General features: G+C 39.0%; 1 pseudogene; it reads left to right on the forward strand.

Annotated features, from left to right (window-relative positions):
- Positions 1-345: 345 nt before the first annotated feature.
- Positions 346-3352, forward strand: LOC122361091 (annotated as a pseudogene).
- The last annotated feature ends 5710 nt before the right edge of the window (positions 3353-9062 follow it).

The following is a 9062-nucleotide window of genomic DNA, read 5'->3' on the forward strand; positions in this document are numbered from 1 at the left end:
ACATAGTTTCCAATCTTAGCTTTGGTAAAAACTTTGCATTATTCTAAAACGTGAGAAATGTGACAATCCGCTAGTCTGTTCTCCAAGTTGGAACAGAATAAAAGTCAAAATCAACCGGAGATCAAGGCTCAAATAAAACCAGATTTAAAGCTAGGCTTAAAGTGAGGATGAGAGTTGAAAAGGTGGAACAAAAACTATTTTCTCATTAATTGTGCCTGCTTGTTTCTCCTCTCTCTCTTTCTCTCTCTCTCACTCACTCACACACTCCTTCTGTCCTGTAACTTAAACCCGCCCCTGTTTCATTAGCAGGACCTGCCCTATAAATACTGTCTTTTGGCAGAGAAACTTACTCAGTGCCCTCAGAAACCCCCACAATAACACATCCGCGTGCCCAGAGCTGCCCGTCATGAAGGAGCTGAAGAGCAAGGCGTTCTGGAGGGCCGTTTTGGCCGAGCTGGTGGGCATGACCTCTTCATCTTCCTCAGCATTACAGCTGCCTGTCGGAAACGCCAGCAATGACAAGCCAGATCAGGAGGTCAAGGTGGCTCTGGCGTTTGGTTTGTCCATTGCCACTCTCGCCCAAAGCCTGGGTCACATCAGCGGAGCCCATCTGAACCCGGCTGTGACTCTGGGCTTGCTGGCCAGCTGCCAGATCAGCCTGCTGAAGGCTGTGATGTATATCGTGGCCCAGATGTTCGCGCGGCGGCGCTGGCGAGCGGCATCGTGTACGGCGTCACCAAAGGAGAAGCCCTGGGGCTAAATACGGTGAGTACCCTGACCTTCAGGTCTCTGACTGCTCTTTTACAGGATTACCGTAGTTACAATTCAGTTTTTCTCTCTTTAGTTGTGCGTATCATGTGTACATTTTTCAATGAATCTCCTGGAGAACTGGAACATTTGTATGTACATTTTAAGTCTAGGAAAGGTATGATTTTTTTACATTTCACAAATAAATAATTAGATACTGAATTTTAATGGTAAAAGAATATCAAATCAGAATTTGGTTTTATGCTTTGGTTTATAGTCGACTATATGAGGTTGAAGTGCAGAAAAAGCCATTTTAGGTTCAGATAACACTTTTGGTAACAGCTTTGTGTTTTACCTAAATGCAAAATATAAACAATTGGTAAACAAAGAAACCCAGTGTCTGGTTTCTTGTAGTTCTAAATTATATTGCACTATATTACACTGATATATCTATAAATATGTAAAGCTATAAATAATGTAATTATAAAAAAAACCATATAGACCTTTTTTTTAAAGAGGAAATTGAAAACAGAACGTGTGATTCAAAATATCTATGAAAGCATGATAGTGGCTCCTGACACAGCTCGGTGCGTCTGTGAATGGGTGTGTGGCTGACGATACTTTTATCATCTGTCTTCAGAGGCGGCGTTCTTTCCAGTGATTACGCTTTAACTTTTCAAGAAGGCGTAATGCACTTATTTACTTTGCCAGTAAACGGAGTCATATCGTGTTTGACACCAGACTGCTGTCCTCTGACCCAAAACTATTTCATACTTGCATGATTAACATGATTTACATCATCACCCCATGTATCTTATTGTATAAGCGTGGATCGACTGAGTGTTTTCTTTAATTGGATTGTGATGCTGACTAGAAATACAGATTAGTCGCTTGAATCTCTACAACAATCTTAACAAAATCTATTTTTTTATTTACAGATCCATAGCGATATTTCTCCGGTCAAGGTGTTGGTATTGAACTCTTTGCTACCTTCCAGCTAGTGTTGTGTGTCATAGCAACCACGGACAAAAGAAGGCGGACGTGTCAGGCTCCGCTCTCTGGCGATCGGCTTCCTCAGCGTCTGCCTGGGTCATTTGACAGCCGTGAGTAATCACTCTTCTCCTGCCGCTGCCTCTTTCTGCATCAGCATTCCTGTAACTGCTGTAAAACATTGCCAGGGTTTCCATATGAATACATAAAGCAGCATGATGTTTAAGTATGTAAATTAGTTTCTGCTTTAAGAGAAACAAAAAATAAAAGTAGCATGACTGATTCAATCACCCTTGACTTTGTTTTTCCTCGCTTAGATCAGTTTCACGGGATGCGGATCAATCCGCCCGATCTTTCGCCCTGCAGTGATTCTCAGAGATTTTACCAACCACTGCAAACTGCACCTCTTTTTCCCCTTTTGCATTATATCTAAAACAATAGAGAATTAATTTGTTGAATCTAAACCATTCGGGATCTTATCAGAAGACAGAATCGGGCTCATGTTGAACTTTTATGGTTAATGAGTAACAATTATATTGTTTTAGATGAATGCCTAGTCTAGAATTATCTATAGCTAATCTTAGTTAAATCACATGTTTGTGTGTTGTTTGCTAAGGGTTACGTAGTGTACTTAAAGTCCCAGATAGCATATGTACATGCAGAGACATATATTTAAAGGGACAGTTCATCCAAAATGTTATTTACGATATTATGACGATATTTTGAGGAACGTGAGTATCAAAAGTTTTGGTCCCCACTGATGTCCCTTTAAGATTCTAAAAAAGGAAACTTTTCATCCTGTATTGGCTCACCTCCAATATGGTGTTAAAGCCATTTCAAAATGTCTTTTAAGATGTTCATGAGATGTTTGTACTCAAAGACATATTGAGATGAAGATAGTGACACAAACAAACTCTTACCTTAAATATGTTTAATATAAGCACTTCGGGAATTTTTTAAAAAGGAAAATTTGCTATTACATACTTACATTTGACTCAAGTCATATATGGAGACCAGAATATCAGAGAAACTGGGAGTAAAGTTTGATTTGGACGAGTAAACAAACCCAGAATAATCCTACATTGGGAGAAAGAGGAACAAAACACATTGATGTCCACTTTTGAAATACTGTTGACTATAAGTATATTTGCAAGTGCATGTCAAGAAACTCTGATTGAAGCGTATTAGTAGACTGTCGCATAGGGTCAGGTTACTAGAAATTGACAGTCAACAGAAGGCCTAAAGTGGACCAAAATGTGGTGTAGAAACCATTTTCAACCTGTTTAAACGAATTAAACAAAATTTCAAAGCATAACTCAAAAGATAACTTTTTGTAGCAGCAACTGACCATGTGCGCTGCTAACAACAAATCAGAAAAGCTTCAAAGATTTTAGCACCAGTAAGCGCCTCTCGGAATCTTTTATAGGATATTATATAAGCAATCCCACCCACAAACGCTAACAGGCTTCTAAATGTTGGTTGTTTTCCGCCGATGTTTGAGATGATTTCTCTTCTGTTTTCAGGTGTATTGGGTGGGCCCATGCGCGGGGTGTGGCAGCTGCGCTGGTCTATGACTTCTCTTCTCTACCCTAAACTGGACGATCGACTTCCCTGACAAGGCTGAGGGTGCTGGTGTCCGCCCGCCACAGACTACGACACTGTAACGGTACTGACGATCCCTGCTGCTGTCGGAGATGTCATCAAAGTGATATGATAGTGTATGATATTCTTCAAGAGCACAAAACATCTGTAAATATACCTGCTTTTTCCTACACAGAGAATAGCGTTTCATTTTAATTGACTATATGACAGCGTGAATTGCAAATGCAAAACTGGCCCCTCGTGAGTTGTTCAGAGAGACAGCTGGCAGTTTGTATTATTGTTTGTACTTCTTATTTAGTGAATCAGTATGTACTCAGGAAATTTATACAGTTTTCACTATTTTTTTCTTAAACACTTTGTGTTTTTGTAGAATGCTTTTTTCACTTTGTACTGTGTAACGTGGTACACTATGATATTGTGTTTTTTTGTAATTAAACTTCATAATGTTTAATCCTAAAGTGTTTTTATATGAATTACAAAAATAAATTCCAAGACAAAAATGACGATTTAAATATCAGCTGACTTTTTTGCTGCATATATAACTGTTAAGATATTAATCAAATGCATTTTGTTTTAACTAGTAATGGAGAGTTACTTTTTAGAAGGTATATCCATGACATTTTTAAAAGTCACTTTGTTTGAAATATGTGGACTGATTGCCTGTAATATACTGAAGGCATACTAAACTGAACACAAGTGAAGTGTATTTCATTGTCACATACACATATCCTAAACTAGACTTTAACTATGAACGGAACCTGAAACTGTGATGTTAGAAAATAAATGACAGTAGGTAAACTCAAACAAAAAGGGGCTTGGGAAACAAGAGGCCATAAATACTCCAGCTAATTAGGTGGTGGTGAGACACAAAATGAGAACAATCAGGAAAACACAGAAGGGAAACAGGAACTACAACTACAAACTAAAGGACTAGATAACAAAAACAAGAGCACAAAATGCAATGTTTCACTTTTTACACTTTGACATTTCTTGTAGTCTTAAGTCTTTCTCTTGAAAAGCATCCACTAAATATGGTGCTAAATGACCTGACATTTTCTGATGTGGGAGTGAACTTATGCAATTATGAAATCTGATGTACAATAAGCCATAGAGCAGCATGAAACTGTGTGTGACACACACTTATCAAAGAACTGCCTGTACAGCATACACCAAAAAACGCTTCACGTGATGAACTAACGCTCAGCATGTTTCGTAGAATTTCACAAGCATTCAGATACAAGAATATCAATATTACTCAAATGGTGTAATTGTTTAAAATAATTTATGTAACTGATGTCGATTTTAAGACCACGCCCTAGTTTCCATTGGAATATAATGATTGACTATCATTTTGTTTCGTGATCGGCTTCCTCTGAAGAGGGAAGCGGGCGCTGTTTTAAAAACAAGAGAATGATGTGAAGAATCTCAAAGTCAATAAACAAAAAGTCAGTCCATGCCATGTACGTGGAAATATTTGATACAGGTGAATAAGCCATCTCGCGCTTTATGGAAATGTGGCGTGATAATGATGTTTAATGGACTAGTAGCCACCCATGATAAAGCCTGGAAGCCACCTCCCTCCTTTTGTGCATCTTATCTCAGTCTCAGATCCTGTCTCCACACTCAAAGGAATGTCGACTCTTTTTCCTTATTGTCTCCAGGGTCATATAGTAAAACCAAAGCCTGTAAACGAGTAAATCAGATAATAAAATAAATAAATACATGTGCTGTCAAATGATTAATCATGATTAATTACATCCAAAATAAAAAGTTTTTGTTTTGAACTATATCTGTGTGTAATTAAAGCCTTAATATATATATATATATATATATATATATATATATATATATATATATATATATATATATAATATTTACTTAATATTTAGACTATTATTTTTTATATTATACATATTTAGTATATATATACATATTTTATAAATAGTATAATAAATAGCATTATAAATATATATATGTACTGTTTGTATATATATATATATATATATATATATATATATATATATAATTACACAGTGCACACAGATATAGTCTAAAACAATGTAGTGTTTGCACTTATATACACATAATTATAATAGTACACACTCAGCATATTATGTAAATAAAAACTGTATATTTTTGATGTGTATTAATCACATAACTGTTTGATAGCAGGAAAAAAATAAAAAAATATTTTTTGCATGATAAAAATGTATTCTCTAAAGATTACAGTCTGTAAAAAATAATAAGCATTTGTAATCTGAGACAACTTGTTAAAATATTTAGTACTTAATTTAGAAAACAGCCAACTTTAATTTATTATTTGTATTATTTCATATTGAAATTGAATTGACCATTTTGGTAACTAATTGAAAAACTAACTCACAAATGCTGATAATTCTTTAGAATGTCGCCCAAGTTTATTTCTAGATGTAGATCACAATGTTCACGTAATGCAATGCACCAAAGTAGGATGAAAAGCGATCTCAGAATGCCGCATGCACTAAAGGTCATTTGAAAATAGCTGACCATTTAGCTTCATCCTTTCGGTAAAACATTCAAAGCTTTTAATCAAATTTAGTAGCAGAGCTGCTGTACACCAAAGCATTTTCTAGGATTTTTAAAATAGTTTTTAATGGGAGGCAATGCTTTTTAAGATGGCAGTATCATGACATGCTGAGAGTCTATTTCTATGCTGAGCACTGAGAGGTTTTTTTTTCTGGTGAGAGTTGAAGAATATTTAACTACAGCGCTCATTCCTGGCTTACTTTAGACAGCCGACCAATCACAGTGGAGGAGGGGTGGGGTAAAACTACACTGACAAACTGCTACATCTTGGTTGTCAAGTCATAAGAAGACAAACAGGAAGCACAAGAGGAAATGAAATCATTTTAAACAGAGGATCTGATGATCTGCAGATATTCTATATCACATCAGCCAAAGTGCCTCTACTGAAAAGTGAATTGAAAAAGCACCATTATGCAAAAATCAATTTTTGTGTGTTTGTACATAAATGTGTGTTGGCAGATGTGAACACAGCCAATTCTACATTGATAAAAAATTTGATCTCTTTAAACCAAGTTAGTTTCACTAGGTGTCCTATTTCGAAGTCTCTACTGCAGTGTGATGTCACATTCGGAGGGCGGGCAAACGGTGGTTGATTGACAGCCCCGCATTGTTATAGTTTCCGCTAGACACTGTCCTTTACTCAGTGCTGGATCAGATGTAATGTTAATTAAAAGTACCCTGCACCCCTGACTGTTCTCCTTTGTTTCCGCCTAGGTGATTGATTGGAAAAGGGTTGCGCCTGTGTATAACGTACTAGCTCATGCACATCCACAAACATAAGCCCAGGGTGGCCTGTGGGTGGTCTCCAGGTAGGGGTTTCATTCTGATGCATTAGGTTAAAGTTAGGGTTAGCTGTGGACATTAAGCTGTGAGATCTTTCATTCTTGCGTAGTAATGGAATTTAGTCATGTACTGCTTCTACCTCCGCTTTCTCAGAAACTCCTTGACCACTCTGGGAGTAAACAGTTTGCTATGGGAAGTCCAGTTCCAAGTCTCCATGACATAGACTCCTGTGTTTTGCCAGTGAGGAATTACAGCTGATGGATCCGCCAACCCCGCCAAGTTTTTTGTTCTCTATATAGCTGGTCGCACAATCTTCACGTCGATTCAGCCTTTCCGTTAGATCAACTAAAGCAGTGTGAAGACATGAACATTTTCTAAACCGCTCATGCTTAATTGTAGCTCATTGTCTGGCTGTCCATAGTATGCATGCTTGAACTTTATAGCATAAATACCTCCCGTGCCTGCTGTCAGACCTGGTGAACTGATCAATTTCCCTGTAATCCGAAAGCAGTGGTCCACTAGGGACAATAAATTCTTCTGCCATCAGACGCAAGCATACAGGTCCAGACTCATAATTCAGTACAGTTCATTACATAATCCCTTCATCTCACCTCTCACATACAGGGGTAAGAAACAGTGTTTGCTTCACCTGGCTGCAAGTTATGGCCTCCCACATAAGATGCGGCATTAATGAGAGTCAGCATTTCTGCCCTCCCAGTGCTTTGGGGCATAATAACACACTGACTCCTAAATAATGAGTCATCCTGAATGCAACACATTCTGTGGCCAGCCAGTCAGCTGGATCCCTTGCCAGCTCCTGCAATGCGCTGTCAGGCTTTTGGCCCCAAAGACTGGGCATCTGGCTGGGCATTGAGATTAGTGCTTGATCTATACCTCAGAGCTGGGCTTGTACATAATATCTGCCATAGTGCTTGCAGCTGGTTTTAGAGACACCTGGGGCGCACCTAGATGATTTCTCAAAATCATTCACGATGGGCTGCAGGTCAGATTCTAGCTGCACTGACTCCTGCCATACAGAAAACGATGAAACCTTTGATGCATGTAACTGTGATTGGGAATCATGCACTTCTTTCTTGAACTACTTCATCATAAGTTTGAGCAGCGAGTGCCACACAACACCTACTCCCAGCAGCCTGTCAGGTGGGAAGTAGCCTGCTACACTTTGGTAGGGCCAAGGGGAGAAATTTGAAAAGATATGTGAAAGTAACTGCTAAATAGTTTTCTGCATCCGGTTTGTTTTGGGCCAATCTGCAAAGCCTTTTTCTTGATGGATAGTATGCTCCAGAAAAATGCAAATACTTTTAGTTTGAATCACAGGCATTTTCTCATCTGAATGGGAGTTTCCTGCAGTTATGCAGTGATCCATTAGGTGCTAGTGCACCTAGATTTTTGCCGTGATCTAACCTGCTTCTACGCTTGAGCCAATAACCAGTATGTCATCCGCGAGTGGCCTCTATGCCTCAGAGTCCCATTAACAGCCTATGCTGCTTGGCGCTGATAGATCCCAGTGTGCAACCAAAATTTGTAGAAAGGCAGTTAACACCATCCCTCACCCCATGAAGCGCTCCAAAAGGTTGTCATTGGTCTTGATCTCAGTGTCCAGTTTACAGTGTAGGTTATACAGAAATGTCCTTGAGCACTGGGTATGTAATGTGATCTCTTGTAGCTTTTTGATTTAGATGTTTGGATCTAGTATGATATTCTCTTATTTGTCTCACTAGAAAAGTGAGAGATACATGGGGTAGGTCTAGGGACAGATGTGGAGTGTGTCCATGTGATGTGTACTTATTTAGCCGTTCTTTACTCTGGCTTTCAAGCCCATCGGCAGTGCACTGCGGCAAGTGGTGCACAGGTAAAACACTGCTGTCGTAAGCTCCCCGGCAAAGGCTCGACGGGCCAGCCAAACACGCTCCTGTGTGGTAAGCAAGGCTCAAGGATTCAAGATCGCTGGTGAGGCTCCTCCGGGATGGGAGTCCTAGCTGCGAGCACATGTGTCACACACAAGGGCAGTGGGCTCTTGATCGGCTTTTACGCACTTCAAAGACTCATTCCTGTGTGGTGCACTTTAAAGTGCATTCTGTGTAAAATTTGAGGTGTTTATTATTGCACTACAATAATCTGAATCTGTTGCATCACGCAGCTTCTTGGTAATCCAGCTTTCTCTTTAATTGACTTGCTCTGGCAATGCCGCGCTGTTTCAAGTCTGTTGATATGCCTGCTTTTTAAATTGTTTCAAAACCATCTTGGACCTGGGGAATTTTGAGTAGAAGAATGCTTTCTCAGCAGTGGAAAGTCACCCTCACTGTAGGTCCTTGCTCATCCTGGAACTACATCCATTATTACATTGACTCTGT

The sequence above is a fragment of the Puntigrus tetrazona genome, chromosome 2 (genome assembly GCF_018831695.1).
Source record: "Puntigrus tetrazona isolate hp1 chromosome 2, ASM1883169v1, whole genome shotgun sequence".
Classification (NCBI taxonomy): domain Eukaryota; kingdom Metazoa; phylum Chordata; class Actinopteri; order Cypriniformes; family Cyprinidae; genus Puntigrus; species Puntigrus tetrazona.